Source organism: Balaenoptera physalus (assembly GCF_965194825.1).
Source record: "Balaenoptera physalus genome assembly, chromosome: 16".
NCBI lineage: Eukaryota > Metazoa > Chordata > Mammalia > Artiodactyla > Balaenopteridae > Balaenoptera > Balaenoptera physalus.
In genome coordinates, this window is record NC_138898.1 from 11,886,041 (window position 1) to 11,904,939 (window position 18,899).

Below are 18,899 nucleotides of genomic sequence, written 5' to 3' on the forward strand. Positions count from 1 at the left end.
CATTTACATGAGCCAGTAAGTCATTATTTAAAAATTTTTTTTCTGCTTTGGCCGGGTTGAGCTGGGATTTTAGCTCTTACCACAAAAGCACCTGGAACTCTGAAGACAGTTGAAGGAGATTATTTCAAAGATCCTTTGAGCTTAGATATTTCCTGAATCCTTAAGTGGAGCACGTACCAGCTGGAGGAAGTGCTCTGTCTGGCAGGGAGCTCACGGAGAGGCTTAGCAGAGAGAGGGAGGGCGTGCCAGGTGGCAGGGACAGTGGGAGCAAAGGTCTAGCGGCAGGGGCACGCACAGCACACTTGGTAAACAATGATAAAGCTTGCCCCTGGCAATGACCTCAAGCGTCAAGCCATGTGCTAAGGACCCGCCTCTCTGAATATAGCATCAACATTGCTGGGGAGCCTATTAGAAAAGCAGAATCTCACGCCCCGCCCCAGACCTACTGAGTCAGATCCGCTTTTTTTGTTGTTTTTTAATGTTTTCATTGGAGTATAATTGCTTTACAATGTTGTGTTAGTTTCTGCTGTACAACAAAGTGAATCAGCTGTACGTATACGTATATCCCCATATGCTCTCCCTCTTGAGCCTCCCTCCCACCCTCCCCATGCCACCCCCCAGGTCATCACAAAGCACCGAGCTGATCTCGCTGTGTGATGCAGCAGCTTCCCACTAGCCGTCTATTTTACACTTGGTGGTGTATACATGTCAGTGTTACTCTCTCACTTCATCCCACCTTCCCCTTCCCCCACTGTGTCCTCAAGTCCGTTCTCTACGTCTGTGTCTTTACGCCTGCCCTGCCACTAGGTTCATCAGTACCGTTTTTTAAGATTCCATACATGTGCGTTAGCATATGGTATTTGTTTTTCTCTTTCTGATTTATTTAAACTGACAGCATGAGGGCCCTTATCGGTCTCCACCGCCTGGAAGAAGAAGAACCCATCGGAGGGGACTGTCATCTCCGATGGAGAGCAGAGCCCACTGTGGCTTAAACTGTCAGGACCTTGACTATGATTACTCAGCTCACCCAGAGGCCCCTCCAACACAAATACACCTTCTTCAAGTGCTCAGAGTCAGGCCTTTGACAGCAACCATCTGTATAAACAAAGTATTTTGGGGTCTAGAAAAGTGGTTCTTCTCTGGGCATACTTTTTTGACTTAATTGTCCCCTCATCTCCAACTCCCATGCTTAAAAAGATCAAGACTGGGCAGAAGAAACATATCATTTTCTTCCACATCTCTTAAGAAAACAAAAACACATTTGAATTCCATGCCTCCCTGAGGGAGAAGACTGTTGGCACCGGGTCCCGCTCTGGAAGGCTTTGGATGTCAAGCTGAGGAACGGACATTTATTTCTGGTCTCCAATCTCCTGGCCTGTAGCCTCAACTCTTTCCCTTTCCCTGGATTCTGTCTCCCCATATCTCCTGGACCCGTCTCTAAGCGTCCATCTGCCCATGCAGGAAGGAAAAGAGAGCTCACAGTATAAATATTTAGCCTGAACGTCTCAGACAGAGTTTTGGGAGGCTCCTGGCAGCAAGGTTCCAGGCCCCAGTGACCTCACAGCTTCTCCCAACGGCATCATCTGGGTCCTTTCTGCCCCTTCAACGCCCATCTCGCTCAGCCCCACCGTCCAGGGCAGTCAGTGGTGGCACCTAGAGGATGCTCGGTGGTGATGGGTGAATCTGGCTCCCCCATCATCTCCGTCACCCCTCCCAAAGCCACCCCCAATAAACATACGATCTAAGTTAATGCAACTCACATCCCTAGCAGGCTGCCCCTTTGGACCAGACCGCCACCCCCCAGACCCTCCCATATATACAACCTGGGTCTGCCACTGCAAAGAGTTGACCTCCTTCACAGCAGAGGTCAACATCCAGGGCTCTGAGCCAGAATTCGAATCCTGCTGCTTCTTAGCTGAGTGACTGTGGGCAAGATGCTTTGGCTCTGAGCCTTTTTCTCCTCCTTGTACAACGAGGATAACACACTGGGACTTAACCGGGGGTGATTCTGCTGCCTGGGAAACATTTGGCAAAGTCTGGAGACATTTTTGGTCATCACCACTGGCAAAGGGTGCTATGGGCATCTAGTGGGTAGAAGCCAGGGATGTTGCTAGAACATCCCACAGTGCAAACCTGGCACCACACAACAGAGTTACCCAGTACAAATGCCAGTAGTGTGGAGGTTGAGAAACCCCTGGATAAAGTGATCCTCACATCATAGGGCTGTTGTGAAGATGACGTACCCGAAGCAGCTCACACAGGGTCTGGCACATGCTAAGCACCGAGTCTGTGGCTTCGAATGTAGTTATTATTACTCTCCTCTGTTTACTCCCCCCTCTTCTCTCCAGCCCCAGACTATCTCCTAGCAGGATGCCGGGCGGCGCTGTTCACAGTGCAGCGTAGCTGAAGGCACCACCTGGTGCTATGCAAAGAGGACCTCGTCCAAGCTGTTTCCACATCCCAACCACAGGCACATCCTGCAGCCACCCTCACTGGTCTCCCTGCGTCCACGCTTGCTCCCTTCTGTCCCCTCCTCCACATGGCCACCACGGTGAATCCCTAATCACCACATCACTTAGTGTTTTTTGAGCACTAAGAAGGTTCTAGACCTGTGTTGAGCACTTTTTGTACATTATCTTACTTGGTCCTTAGAAGAACCCTGAGAGGCAAAGACTAAGATTGTCTCCATTTCAGAGAAGGGGAAACAGGCTCAGAGAGGTGCAGTAACTGGCCTAAAGTCACACAGCAAGTGAGTGGCAGAGCTGGGATTTGAAACCAGGTCTGACAGAGTCCAGATCTTTAAACTGGAATGTTACCCAGCATTTTTGGACTCATCGGAACAGTGGGTGTGCTTCAGAATCACCTCGGAGAAGGGTCTGTTAAAATGAAGAGCCTGTTATGGGGGACCCCAGAAGTCTGTGTTTTGACAGCCTCCTCCTCGTCCCCACTAGAGGTGATTCTGATGCTGATGGTCTGTGGATCACACTTGGAAAAAGACTCTCAGGGCTTCCCTAGTGGCACAGTGGTTAAGAATCCTCCTGCCAGTTCAGGGGACACGGGTTCGATCCCTGGGCCGGGAAGATCCCACATGCCGCGGAGCAACTAAGGCCGTGTGCCACAACTACTGAGCCTGAGCTCTAGAGCCCACGAGCCACAACTACTGAGTCCACGTGCCACAACTACTGAAGCCCGCACGCCTAGAGTCCGTGCTCCGCAACAAGAGAAGCCACCGCAGTGAGAAGCCTGCTCACTGCAACGAAGAGTAGCCCCCGCTCACCGCAACTAGAGAAAGCCCGCGTGCAGCAACGAAGACCCAGTGCAGCCAAAAATAAATAAATAAATTAAATAAATAAATTTATAAAAAAAAAAAAAAGACTCTCAGATCTAGTTGCTCCTCCTCCTAAAACCATCAATGGTTCCCCTTTCTCCTCAGAATTGAGTCCAAAGTCCTGGGCATGTAATGTAGCCCCCTCTCTCTCCTCTACCCTAGTTTCTGACTCTAAGTCCCGTCTCTCACCCCTGGTCATTTGCACATGCCTGCAGCTTTCCCTCTCCCTTTGCCTGGTTGGTTCCTGCAGGTGCTGGCTGGATCCTGCATCTTAGCCTCATTGGGCAGTGTAACTTCGGACAAGGTCTTCACTCTTTTTGGTCTCAGTTTCTCCACCTGAGCCACAAGGATTTGAGTAGATGCTGGCTCTGTGAACAGAGACGGCCAGAGCAGATTCTAAAGCCAGGCATCTGGGACGTCCCTCTTGGTTGTGCGTCAGCGGCCTGTTTTCCTGGCAGGTGCTAAGCTCCAAGTCATGCTGCTGAAAAGTTTCAGGGAAGTCCAGACCAAGCGCCTTGGCTACAGCTTTGGCCAAATCAGTGTTTCCCCACCTTATCTCCAACCGGCTTGCTCATAATATTTAGACAGTCAGCTTCAAGTTGAGAAATCTGGTGACTCAGAGAGAAAGCAGCTGCAGCCATCCCCTGACCCCCAAACCCTCTACCCCCAACAGGGACACACCCTTCCAAACAGAGAAACGTACTTTCCCCAACAGCAGCGCTCATGGAGGCATGAGGAAACCAAGGCCCAGAGAGGAAAAACAACTTCCTTAAAGCCACACAGCCAGCCAGTTGCACGTGTGCATTAAATATTTACTGAGCGCCTACAGTATGTAAGTCCCTGTGGCAGGTGCTGCGAAGACAGTGGTGAACAGGACAAAGATGGGAAATGTCCTTACGGGGATTTTAGTCATGGCGGAAGCGTGTTGATCATATTAAAAGCTGACACAAAGCTCTTGTCATGTGCTGGTCACCCTTTGAAGTGCTTTATGTGATTAATTTATTTAATCCTCATAATAACCTACAGAGGTGGCTACTGTCATTTTACAGTAAGGAAGCTGAAGCACAGGAAGGTGAAGACACTTGCCCGAGCTCACACAGCTGGTACAGTGGGCTAAACGGTAGGCCTCCAAGATATCAGGTCATAATCCCTGGAACCTGTGAATGTTGTGGTAAAGTCTTTGCATTTGTGATTAAATTAAGGATTTTGAGATGAGGAGATTATTCTGGATTATCCAGGAGGGCTGTAAGTGCCACTACATGTGTCATTATAAGAGCAAGGCAGAGGAAGAGTAGATGAACATGCAGAGGAGAGGGTGACGTGAAGACAGAGGCAGAGGTTGCAGTGATGTGGCAACAAGCAAAGGAATGCCAGCAGCCACCAGAGGGAGCTCTGCCCAGCCAACTCCTTGCAATGGGGTTTTGACCCCGTGAAACTGATGTTGACCTTCTGGTATCCAGAACTGTGAGAGAATGAGTTTCTGTTGTTATAAGTCACCAAGCAACAGGAAACTAATACAGCTAGTAAATGGCCAAGGCGGGATTTGAACCTTGGCAACCTTTCAATTTTCATCTTTACAAATGTACCCGACCTCTGTTCCCTTGGCTTCTGTCAGTCCCAGTCCTGCCAGAAGGTAAATAAGATTACTCAGAAGCAAACTCTTGCTTTTTCCCATTTTCTTCTTTTCGGAAAGCAGGCTTAAAGGCAGGAGCCAAAGCAGCCACCTGGAACCCAGAGATTGAAGCTGCATGGGAGGAATGGCTGAGCCAACTCACCAGCCCTGGATCAGTGATCTCTAAATTGTCACACTAGAGACAGAAATAAACTTCTATGTTGTTAGAAATAAAGAAAGAGAGAAAGGAAGAAAAGAAGGAAGAAAGAAAGGAGGGAGGAGAGAGGAAAGCAAGAAAGAGAGAAAGGGAAAGGACCTCATTACCTGAGTTCCTCCCAGAAATGCCTGTGAGTTCACAGACTGCCTTTAACTTTTATGGGGAATAAAATGAGCAGCATCTACCTTAAGAACCATTTTTTTTCTGTTAGATTCCTTATGTAAGGAGCCCTCACTGCCATCTTGGAGTCAAGGCTAGAAAAACATTTGTCTTTAGACAACCTTGTATATAGTCTCTTTTTCTCTTTCTTTCCTTCTCCTGCCCACTTCCTCCTTCATTAAATATCAGGTGAACAGACTGAAGCAACTCAATACATTTCCCTTTTCACCTTGGCTGCCAGGAAACTCAACTAAAATCGGTATTCACCTGCCGCGACTGATTCATCTCAGGTGCGTGGTCACATTTGCGTCCATGCTCCACTGAATCTGGGTTCATCACTTAATGTTTGTACTTATTCTGGGAGACTTGGTAGATTAGGCCAAGGCTCAAATTCATCTCTCTCTCTCACTTACCAGTTGAGGAGACTCTCTGAGCTTCAGTTTCCTTACTTGCAAAATGGGGATGATAGTTGTAGAGCAATAAATAATAGATTCCCCAAGATTCATCCTGCCTTTCTGATAATAGAACCCATGTCTCATTTTAAAAAGCAGTCCTCCTCCACTCAATCCACATGGTTCTGGTGGACCAACTCCTGTATCTGTCAGTTTTGAGTACATAAGTTGTCCTAAGACTCAGTGTCTTAAAATAATTAGTATTTATTGTTGCCCACAAGTGAATAGATCCACAGGGCAGTTTGGGTCTCAGCTGGTCTCATGCATCTGGGGTCAGCTTCGGATTGGGTAGGCAGCTCTGCTGACTTTGGCTGGGCATGCTTACATTTTGGGAGGTCAGCTGGCTGTCTGCTGTTCTAGGACAGCCTCTGCGGGGGACTGGACTCTCTTTCATGTGGTTTCTCATCCTCCAGCATAGTCCGGCTTGTACTCACGGTGGTTCCAAGAGAGAGTACAAACTGCAGGGACTCTCGAGGCCAAGGCTGGGAACAGGTACAGCATTGCTTCCCGGCATTCCATCGGTCAGAGCAAGTCTCAAAGCCAGAACATGTGGAATAAGCTCATGTTGCACACTTGAGTCCATGGAGGCCGTTAATTACTCCACACTGTAGTGAAACTACTCCAGTCTCCAGCTCCACCTCCAGAAGTTGGCAGGAGATCCGGGCCTGGCCCATGTGAGCATCCCATACGGCTTCAGGGATTAGTAAAGGGATTTGCATCTGACTTAAATAAGGCCAACCTGAATCAGTCTCAGACTTTCACTAAGACTACTTGACGAAGAGACTCTCCTGCCACTGGGATTGCTGAGCTGGCAGGATATAAGGGCTGCTAAACGCCATCATGATACAACACAGGGACAGGCTGTCTATGGGTGAAGCCAACACAGAGGAAAGAGAACTGAAAGATGAAGCGAAACAAATCCTAACATCCTTGGAGTCCCTGGATCCTGCTTTACCTGAAGCTGTCTGCCCCCCCCCAACCCACAACTCCCTGAAGCCAGGATTCCAACCCTGGACTTACCCTGTTTGAGCCAATAAATTACCTTTTTTTTTTTTTTTTTGCCTCAAGCCAATTTGAGTTGAGTTCCTGTCGTTTGCAAAGAGAAATGTAGACAAATGGACACACTTTGTGGGTAAGGTAGAGAAAGTTTTTCCTTTAGAGATCAAGTGATATGGGTTACTTGGAGCATACAAGCTTCTGAATCTTGTCCCATCCCCGGGAATGGGAACAGCGTTGATAGGAGCAGAGAAAAGCCGGGCTTCGGAGTCAGACATCGTGGAGTCTCATGCGCTTCCATTGCTTGCAAGCTCCCCAACACTGGTTCAGGGAGTCTCAATTCCTCCTGCCCAGGAGTGGTTATGAGGATTCCCGGAGCTCGGGCATCTGTATCTGCTAGTGCAGAGGGGACACTCAGTAAATGTCACTTACGAACCTGACCTTTCTCCTTGGATAAGGTACGGGCAGATGCCATCTTGGAGAGGAGCAAGGAGGCAGGGGAACTGAACAGCCACACTTGTCCCTGAAACACCCGAGTGAAGCTGGTCTTCCCTGAACAGTTTAAATGATTAGCCTGGTTTAAGGTTTTGTATTTTTTACCAGGTGAAGCTCATGAAAAGATCAGACCGAGGACCGAGGACAGTAGCAGAGTCTTTTTGTGGTATTTACTATATGCCAGACACTGATTACATGTGTCCCTCCAAGGGAAACTGTGGCCCAGAGAGGTTAAATGACTTGCCTGATGCCACACAGTAAGTGGCAGAGCTGGAATTTGAACCCAGGTCCTCTGGCTCCAGAATATCCCTCACTCCTAATCATGGCACTAGATTTTTCTTTGCATATCCAAATTCAAAGTGAGGAAGTTTGCAACCCTAGTGCAACCCTAGTAGTATCTATTTAAACAGAGCTTTAATTTTTGTGTGCAGAAAGGAGCATTCCAGGACTTACAAACTAGCCATCCTTGGGCTGCCTCCAACCTGGACATGTTTTATTTGGTCCATGCAGTGCTTTACATATTGGAAAAATAGGCTTTTTTCCCTGGCTTCTCCTAAAAACCCTAGGGCTGGAGTTGAGGGGCAGGGCCACATTTGAAGGGGGGTCTGTTCACTGTAGAAGGAGCCAGAAGAGGAGACCTCAACTCCTGAATGCAGCTCAGTCTGAGGTGGTTTCCTGAACCACGGAGGCCTCATATGGGTCAGGGTGAGTCCCCAGGAGCCAGCCATTCGTCCCTGCCAGGAGCACAGTGTCCTTTTGTTCCCCTGCCAGCCTGGAGCCCAGGAGGAGAAAGGCAGCTGGGGCCTCTGGTTGGATCCCAGAATCCACTGTCCCTGGGCTCTGTGGCCTTGCCAATCCCTGTCCCTCTCTCAGCTTCCCTTTCCTCATCTGTAAAATGGGCATATGTCCATCCCTGCCCAGTGTTTAACCTTCCCACCCCACTTTCTGGTCCTCCTTTGGGGACTACCACCTTGTTTGACTGTCCATCCAGATCAGTGGGTGGGCATATGACCCAAATTCAATGAATCCGACACTCTCTAGGGAGAACCAGAAACTCAAGGGGAACTAACGCTAAGAAGAGAAATAGTTGGTACCCCGAAGACCCCATCCTTTGGCTCCTACTCCCCAAGCCCCTGACTCCCGCTTCTCAAGTCCCTGGAGCTGATCTGTTACTATCCTTTCCAAATATTTATAGAAAATACAACCTGCCCCATTAACTTTATCACATCCTGAATTCCTGAATGGATTTGGATCTATGTCTGGGCTTTCAGTTTTCTTCATCACTCTGTCTATTGATATAGCCGAGTACTACAATGTTTGAATTACTGAGATTTTATGGCATGGTTTAACATCTGATAGTGCTGTTTCCCTCTCTTCCAGAGATTTCTTGGATATTTTTGCTTGTTTAATTTTTCACAGGATTAATTTTAAAATTATTTTCTCTGGTTAAAAGGCTGATGGTACTTTTATTATAGTAACAAGGAACGTATAAATCAATTTAGGAATAACAGACATTGTTTTCATGATGAAACTTGCCATCCAAAAATCACAGTATAGGGCTTCCCTGGTGGCGCAGTGGTTGAGAATCTGCCTGCCAATGCAGGGGACACGGGTTCGAGCCCTGGTCTGGGAAGATCCCACATGCCACAGAGCAACTAGGCCCGTGAGCCACAGCTACTGAGCCTGCGCATCTGGAGCCTGTGCTCCACAACAAGAGAGGCCACAATAGTGAGAGGCCTGCGCACCGCGATGAAGAGTGGCCCCCACTTGCCGCAACTAGAGAAAGCCCTCGCACAGAAACGAAGACCCAACACAGCCATAAATAAATAAATAAATAAATTAATTAATTAATTTTAAAAAATTCAGATTGCCCTGGAATCTGCATTTAAAATAAATAAATAAATAAATAATAAATAAATTAAAAAAAAACTTTACAAAATCACCATGTACCTTTTCACTTCAAGTATTTTTTTGTAACCTTCCATAGTGAATTCAGATTTTCTTCATGTAGGTCTTACACATCTTTTGTTTAATTTTATTACTAGATATTTAATCTTAATTTTGTTATTGTAAGTGGAAACTTCTTCCAATATATCTTCCAACTGATGATTGCTTGAATATAGGAAAGCTACTGATTTATGTATGCTAAATTTGTATCTTGTTACCTTACTGAATTATCTTGGGTTTCTTACACACAGAATCATTTCATATGTGTAACACTGGCAATTTTACTTTCACCTATTCAGTTTTTGTATCTCTTTTTCCCTTTTGCCATCCAATTGTACTGACTAGTACTTCCAATACTATCTTTTTTTAAATAAATTTTTAAAAAATTTTTATTTATATTTTTGGCTGTGTTGGGTATTCATTGCTGTGCGCGGGCTGTCTCTAGTGGTGAGCGGGGGCTACTCTTTGTTGCGGAGCACAGGCTCTAGGCGCGTGGGCTTCAGTAGTTGCGGTGTGTGGGCTCAGCAGTTGTGGCACACGGGCTTACTTGCTCCGTGGCATGTGGGATCTTCCTGGACCAGGGATTGAACCTGTGTCCCTGCATTGGCAGGCGGATTCTTAACCACTGAGCCACCAGGAAAGTCCCCCAGTGCTATCTTAAATATCCAGCTCTGTGTTAAACTGGAAGCTTTTGTCTCCGTCCTTTAGTGGAAATGCCCCTAGGGATTTTTCAATAAGCATGATGTACTCCACAATATATTTTACCACGTTAAAGAGGTAAATATCTATTTCTGTTATACTGAGTATTCATGATTCTTATTGAATACATGTGTATGAATTTGTATCAAGAATGCATGTTGGACTTTCTCAAATGTCTTTTTAGCCCTAAACAGAATCATATGACCTTTCTCCTCATAAATTACATTAATAGATTTTCTAACATTGAATTAGCTTTGCTTTCCTGGAATAAAACCCACTTGGTCATGATGTATTATTCTTTCTATTGTGCTTATGGTTGTGTTCACTAACATTTTATTTAGAATTTTTGTGTTGATACTTACAAGCGAAGTTTGTTACTTTCTTTGTACAATTCTTGTCAGGCTTCAGTATCAACATAATACTTGCTTCATAAAAATAATTGTAACGTTTTCTTTCTTTACCTTGCTCTCAAACAACTTAACTACCTTAGAATGATCTAGTCTTTAAAAGTTTCATAGGATTTGCCTGCAAAGCTAGGTAAGATAGGTTTTTTTAAAAAATAAATTTATTTATTTATTTTTGGCTGCGTTGGGTCTTCGTTGCTGTGCGGGCTTTTCTCTAGTTGCGGCGAGCGGGGGCTACTCTTCGTTGCTGTGCACGGGCTTCTCATTGCGGTGGTTTCTCTTGTTGCGGAGCACGGGCTCTAGGCGTGCGGGCTTCAGTAGTTGTGGCACGTGAGCTCAGTAGTTGTGGCTCGCGGGCTCTAGAGCACATGCTCACTAGTTGTGGCGCACGGGCTTAGTTGCTCCACGGCGTGTGGGATCTTCCCGGACCAGGGCTCGAACCCGTGTCCCCTGCATTGGCAGGTGGATTCTTAACCACTGCACCACCAGGGAAGTCCATAAGATAGGTTTTTTTGTGGGCAGATCTTTGTCAACCTTCTCTATTTTCTTCTATGGCCTTGACACTCATGTAGACAGCAGCAGCAACTGGGAACTTTATAGAATTCAGGATCTCGGGCAAAATCCTAGAACCAGAGTCTGAAGAACTTCAGGTGATTTGTGTGTCCATTAAAGTTGGAGAAGCACTTCTATGGGACCCCATCTATTTTTTCTTTGTTCTGAAGCCAAATAGTAAATTATGTTTTCCTGATAAATTATCCTTTTCATCCGTATTTTCAGTTTTAATTATATAGAGATGAACAAAGTAGACCCTTGTGATCCTTTTAATTTTCTCTTTTTCTCTGTGGTAATTCTCCCCTTATCATTTCTTATTACATATCCTTACACTTTGTCCATCTTTTCTGGATTGTGGGAACTAATGGTTTCTCTGTTTTATTGTTGTTGCCTCCATTCCCTGCCGTCACCAAAAGAACCGGCTTCGGGGGTTTGTTTATTAGCCTATTTTTCTTCTATTTTGTAACTCATCGATTTCTGCTTTATTCATATTAATTATTTTGCTTTCCTTCAGTTTGTTTTCTTCAGTCATTCTTTTTCATAAAACTTTTGAATCAAATGCTTAATTCAATTTCTTCTTTTTCTTTTTTTTAGTGATACTTAAGGCTAATAAGGATATTTATAGCTGAACACTGCTTTAGGTGAAGCCCCCAGGTTTTGATATATAGAACTTCTATTATCATTGTGTTTTAAGAATTCTTCAATATTGGTTTTATTTCCTCTTTAGCTAAAGAGTTAAGAGATCGTTTAAAACTTTTTCTAGGTGAATATGCCCTCTTAAATTATATTATTATTTATTTCTAACTTTATTGCATTGAGACCTGAGAGTATCATTTGTACTGTTCCACTTTAAAAAAAATTATTGAGGCTTTCTTTGTAGCCTAATATATGGCTTGTATTAGTGAATGTTCATTATGCTATTTTTGCCTTCTATATCCTTATTTTCTGTCTTCTCAATCTTTCAAGGGCTGAGAGAAGTGATAAAGTCTCCTTGACTTATAACTACATGTTTTAGGGCAAGGCGAATTTAGGGTTATTTGGTACATGGATGCTCACATCTTTCTATCTTTAATGACAATTGGAGCCTTAGCACCATACAGAGCTCTTCTCTGTCTTGTTTACTACTTTCCTCCTCTAATTTCATCTCATAGAAGGCTGCAGTCCCTCCCTTCATTTTGTTTGCATTTGTCTGATATATTCCGTCCCTCCCCCCTTCATGTTTAATCTTTCTCAATCACCTGTTTTATTTATTTATTTATTTTGGCCCTGTCACAGGGCATGTGGGATTTTAGTTCCCCTATCAGGGATTGAACCCTCACCCCCTGCGGTGGAAGCAAGGAGTCTTAACCACCGGACCGCCAGGGAAGTCCCTACAATCACTTGTTTTAGTGACTCTCTTGTATACAACATAAAATCAGATTCTGCTTTGTGATTCAATCTGAAAAAATTTTTTTCTTTCCACAGCTAAGCATGTTTATAGTTATTGCTTTAGTGGTATAGTTAGTCAGAATTCTGCCATTTTGGGTTTTTCCTGGGGGGGAAGGTAGTTAAAAGGCTTTCACTATGCAGTCTGCTTTTTTAAAATTTGCTTTCTTTTCTGTAGGTAATTCTTCCAACATTTAGGAAAGTTTGGAGTTTTTGCCTAATGGTTACCTTTACGCATATAATACGATGTGATGTCCTTAGTCCTTTATTTTTTAAGAGAGTGTCTATTAGTTCCCTTTCATAAAATTACATTTTCTCGTTCTCCCTTCCCTTTCCCTCTATTTCCTAATTTTAGTCAATGTTTTTTACTGCTTACTTTTGTACTGTTAAATACCCTTGTAGTGCCATCACTTGATGTATCTGCTTTGAAGGCTATGCTCCAGCTCCCAGGTGTTGCAAATGAGACCATCTGGTTTTTGTCTGGTTGTCTAAAGGATTCTTTCTTTATCTTTAACATATAATAACTTTACTGGCATACTGTTTAGTGTCGACCACTCTGTGTCACCTTTCAATGTGTAGATTCGAGCCTTCTTTTATTTCAGGTTTTCTTGAATTATACCTTTACGTATTTGTTCTGTTCAATTATTTTGTATTTCTCTTTTGAAGTCTCCAATTATGCATACGTTGGCTCTCCTTTACCTATCACTTTCTTTCTAGTCTTTCTACTGCTTTCTTTACTTCTCTTTTATTTTTTTTTCTCTTTTCTCATTTCTGTCATCCATATCCCTCACTGTATTTTCTGCAAGTCTGTTCTCCTTCATGTTCTTTCCAAGTCTGTCTTCACTTGTGCAATTTCTCCTTTCTACTTCTTTCATGAGCTCTGCCAGCTCACGTTCATTACCTCCTTTTGCCTGCCATGTTCTTCCTGAGTTCTTTAATTATGTCTGCTTTTTTTCTTTTCCTTCATGGAGGTAATTGCTAGTTCAATTTTTTTATTCATGCCAAAATTATTTGGATATAATTTTCATCCTCTCTGTGTTAACATTTTTCATCTGTTGGTAGATTTTTATGCTCTTTTCTGCATAGTTTATTATAATATCTTTGTTATCAAGGCTTTTACACTTTTTAAAAATATTTATTTATTTAGTTAGTTGCGTGAGGTCTTAGTTGCGGCAGGCCGGCTCCTTAGTTGTGGCATGGGAACTCTTAGTCGCGGCAAGCATATGGGATCTAGTTCCCTGACCAGGGATCAAACCCGGGCCCCCTGCATTGGGAGCGCGGTGTCTTATCCACTGCACCACCAGGGACGTCCCTACACTTATTTTTAAAAACTTGTCATTGGAAGGGCTTGATTTTCCTGTGTCAGCTATTTGCTGACTGTTCTTGTGGGTGCTGGGAAGGAAGAGGGTATTTTCTTAGACTTAGTAACTATAAGGTTCTCTCCTCTCTGCCAAAAAGACAGACTGTTCCCTGCAAATATGTCTTCTCTCTCATTCTTTGTTATACCATCTCTGTTTCTCAGAATCAAACCAGATCCAAGAGGGCTTCTGCTACTCACCCCAGTTCCTACATTCATTTTTATAAATAAGGAAAAAACCCAGATGGTCTCTTGCCCTTTTCACCTCAAGGCAAGCACTCATCCCCAGAAAGTACATTTTTGCTGATGCTTTCTGAGATTTGCCACCACTGAACCCACTCACCACCTCCTGTATGACTTCTGCCCCATTTCAAAGCTGCTTTTGGAAAATTTCACACATACTATGAAGTCTATGGATTATAATTCTCTCCTGGTTTTGCTAGAAATGGAGTTTGTGGGGTTTTTTTTCATTCTCTTTGATGCCTTGGTATAATTTCTAGAAGGAGGAGGGGAAAATATTAACTTCTGCAGCCATTTTCCTACCCCCATTCTCTTATTGGGTCCTTTCAGTTCCTCTGAGACATAAGCAGAGCAGTTTTGAGTGTTGTCCCCATTTCTGCACGAGAAAACAGAGGTTCTGAGACTCTCGCGGTGCTGTAGGTAGCAGGAGGGCCAGCACTTGAGGTCTGTCTGTGTATCGGATCAACGTGGGGTTTTTTTCTCCTTCTCTTCTGGGTCAGGCTGGCGCTCAGGCAGGACAGCAGGGAGTTGAGGAGATTGAGGTCTGGCTGCCTCATTTTTTCCAATCCAAAGGGCCAAGGCAGCTGGTTGGAAGCCATGGGGCCACCTACACCCCTGTCCTGGGGATATCAAAGGAGGGGGGGCTTGCCACAGCTGCTCTGCTCCAGCACCGTCCCCTCGGACAGATAGCCTGGAACGCGGGCAGGACCACTCCGGAACATTACCTCCAGCCTGAGATGAGGCCTGCCCCCAGCCTCTGGGCTTTTTGCCGACCACATTCCTTACAAAATCCTGGCTCTCTCTGGGGAAGGATGCTGGAGGATGGCTTTATTACAGCTGAAATCCTTGTTTCTTAGAGACCCTCAAGTCTCCTAACCCACAGATATGCCCCCATCATATAGACAATTCAGCCCCAAGTCCTGGATGTCAGAAAAGAGGTCATTTCCTCCATCCCTCTGCCTCTAATCCAGACGTGGTTTTTCTACTCCTGTTTGAAAATGACCAAAATGGGGGAGGTTTGCCTTCTTTGCTTCCTCCTCTAAAATTCTTGACTACAGGAGGCTAGCACAATGCTGGGAAATAAGTGTTCAGCAAGTGTGCGCTGAAAGAATTTCACCTCTTTAATAAACTCCCTTTTATTAAGTGCCTACGGTATGCACTAGACCCATGATCTTCTTGAGTCCTTCCAACCACCATGGGAGGGAGGTCCTGTCATTTTCCCCTTGTACAGATGCGAAAACCAAGTCCCAAAGCATGGAAAGTAGCCTATTCTGTATCTAACTGGTACAAAGAACATCCAACCAAATTGACTCCAAACGTTGAGAGACAAAGCCTAGATCAGTCAGCTTTTGCTGCCTAACAAAAGCCTCAAAACCTCCATGACTTTTAATAGCAAATTCTCATTTTTCTCACTCATGGGTCTGCAGATCCGCTGGGGAGTCTTGCTTCAGGCTGCTGGCTGAGCTCAGCCTTGCTCCATGTGTCGTGGCCAATGGCAGAAACCAGGAAGGTCACATGGAGATACAGCATTCCTCTCGCATCCTTACTCAGAATGGGTATTCTCTGGCCATAGTGGGAGGCTCTGCAGACGTACAGCAAAGGGTATGATTGTCTAATTCCAACACAGGGCAAGTGTCAGAATTAGAAACCATGCTCTTTTTTTTTTTTTTTAACATTTTTATTGGAGTATAATTGCTTTACAATGTTGTGTTAGTTTCTTCTGTATAACAAAGTGAATCAGCTATACGTATACATATATTCCCATATCCCCTCCCTCTTGTGCCTCCTTCCCACCCTCCCTATCCCACCCCTCTAGGTGGTCACAAAGCACCGAGCTTATCTCCCTGTGTAGAGACCATGTTCTAATCTACCACAGCATGGTCCTGGGGTAGTTAATTAATCACGTGACTTGGTGATGACTCTCCTCAGTGCCCAAGATGGCTGCCACAGCACTGAACCCATCTCCAGCCCACTCACACGCTACAGAATTGTGTTGATAGTGTGACCAACCTTCGTGGTTGTCCAGGACTGAGGGATTTCCTGCAACATGGGACTTTCAGGACTAAAACCAGGAAAGTCTGGGCAAGTTAGAATGAGGTGTTCACCCTGTGTGTGTAGCAGACTGTTTCTGAATATGTGGGCGCAACTGGGGGTGACGTGTGAGCGTGCGTATGTGTGTTGCTATTCCATAGCCCAACACAGGAAACAAATAAACACTCAGTATTACCCGGCTCCAACTTTAATGGTCATTTGGCCACTCCTAATTCCACAGGGAATTTCACTTGGCTGATTTTCTTCACACGCCCCCAACCTGCCCTCATGTCAGCCTGGCCTTCACTGCCTTTGGCTTCCCCCCTGAAACTCCACTATCCTTCCTTAATTCTACAGAGTGATTTAGTTCAACCTCCCAACTCCAGATCTGTTTTGCGCACCCCAAAATGGCTAAGCCACTGGCCTCTGGCACAACTAAACTCCAGGGCCAAAGTCAGGTGGCAGATGTGTGTTATTGGCCCATTCAGTGTTTTAAAATAATGTGAGCCATTATTTCTGGCTTCTCTTGAATCAGAAGACCTGGCCACACTGGGCTGTATTTCTGCATGGCCACAGTTGGCTGAACTGAGTAGAGGCAGCTTCCTTTTGGATGGGGTGGTGCTCTCCAGTTTTCCACTGTCCCCACTCCTCCCTATTGCCTCCCTGATATGACAGGCTCGCTTCATTCATTTACCTTACTTGCTTGGAGACTTGAGTTTGCCACCCTCTCTTTGGCAGCACAAAAACAATAGCAGTTTTGCACTTTTGGTCTCTCCTTCCCCTTCACTCTCAACCTGGCCCAGCTTCTGTAAGTGGAAGAATTTCTTCTTGCACTGATATGGTTCATGCCTATAGAAGCATATATAGTCAGCTTTTTTGTTGCTGTTTTTTTGGTTGTTGTTTTAGGTGGCAGATGTACTTCTTCACTTCAGCAGCTGTGAAAATGTACCTCTCAAGTCTTCTGTGTGGAGCCTAGTTGACAGATGGACCATGGATTCATCCTCACAGTTGGGTGGAGGCCATGCTTCCCAGGGGCTTCTCACAGTTAATCACAGAGGGAGGCAGGGATCCCAAGGCAGGCCCATTTCCTGGAGACACAGGGCTCCTCTAGAGGCTCAAGGACTTCCCATCAGCCTTACTGAACATTTTTAGAACTACCCTGCGGTCTATAACCAACCAATCCTCCTCCCTTCTTTCCCTCCCTCTTCCTTCCTTCCCTTTCTTCCAGCCTCCTCTGGCTTCCCCCTCACTTTCCTCCCTGGCCTTTTCCCCAGTAAATTTCTTGTATGTCTCGTCTCATCTTGGCTGTTTCAGAGGAACTGAACTAACACACCTTCCCATAACAGATTTGGATAAACCAAAAGGAAGAGAAAGAGAAGGCTTCCAGGCAGGTAAACAGCATGAGTAAAGCTATGGGGGTGGGAAAGCCCCTGGTGTGTTCACACCCCAGGGAAAATAGCCTGTCCTCAGAGGGCATCAAAGTCCCAGGCTCAAGTCTATGAAAGGAAGTGTTGTGTGACTTTGGGTAAGTTACTGAGCCTCTCTGGGCCTTGGTTTCACCATTTGCACATTGGGAATAATAACAGTACCCATTTTATAAGGGCTTTGTAGAGATTCAATGAGTAAATATGAGAAAGTCTTTTGAATGGCCCAAATTACCGACTAAAGTTAGAACTATAATTACGGAAGTATTTAAAACTGCCTGTCTCTGATGGGGCTGGTTTTCAGCTTTGAAGAAGGCAACACACATATTTTCCTTTCCTGACACATTTGGTTTGTGGCCTTTAGGATGCAGACATGAACCAGACCTGGTTCCTGGAAGAGAGGAAGCAGGGGCATGGGGTTGGAAGGGCTGTCCTTTTCCAGGCGAAGCCACCCATTTTCTGAAGGAGTTGGGGCTTGTCATTATCCTTATGACCTTACAGTAGCCAGATAAGAGAGTGGAGGTCAGGCGGGCCCAGAGACTTGCCCAGATGTCTTGGCTCTAGTGGACAGCGGACATCCGGACATACCGAGACTCCTACAGGGGAAAGTCCGATGCTTGTCACCGGGTGGCAGCCCCTGGTACAGCTGGATGGAAGGAGGGGTTTCCTGAGGTCCACCTGACATGTGGGCTTCACTTCTCAGATGAAGGCTTAAATGCTGGGTTTGAAATCCCGCTGGGTGCCTCCCTGCCATCACCACTACCAGCAACACGTCCACTGCACAGATAAGGTAGTTGAGGCTCAGAGAGGTGAAGTGACTTGCTTAGGTTTCATACAGCAAGCGAGTGGGCAATGTTGGGATTTGAACCTGGCTCTCAAGCCCTTCACCATGGGCTGAGGGTCACTCTTGGGGTGTCTTCCCTCCTCTTCATTCTTGAGGACATACCAGCCCTGTCCTCTGCAGGGCCCTGTTAGTCCTCACGGGTCAGGGGAATTTGGAATTTCTGCTACTTTTCAGAGCCTGCCTGTTCTTGCAAGATGCCATAACCAGAAAGTTGAATGCCCTATTAGCCCAATAAGCATAGAAAGACTGAGCTGTAAAAAAAAAAACAAAAAGCAAAACTAACGAGATGAAGTGACATTTTTGAATGCTCCTCATGGGCAAGGTGCTTTGGATGCATGATTACCTCACGTTGTCCTCGGCACAGCCATAACTGGAAGTCATCTTAGTTAGGAAAGTTTTTGGCGGCAAGTAAGAGAAAAATCTGACTCACTGTGTCTTCAGCAACAAAGGCATTTGATTATCTCATTAAACAATAAGTCTGGAGGTAAGTGGTTCCAGGGATGGTTCTTCTGCAGCTCTGGTTTGGGGTTCTGCCATTTTCCTGGCCTTCCTTCATAATATCCCCACCATCACATCCTTACACAATGGCCCCCAAAGAAAAGGAGGAGAATAGGGAGGGAAAAAATTCCCAGAAGCCCCCAACAAATGTCCAGATGGTGCTCACGTGGCCACCACTGGACCAATCCCTAGCAAAGAGGGATGTCCCTGGCTGGCTCA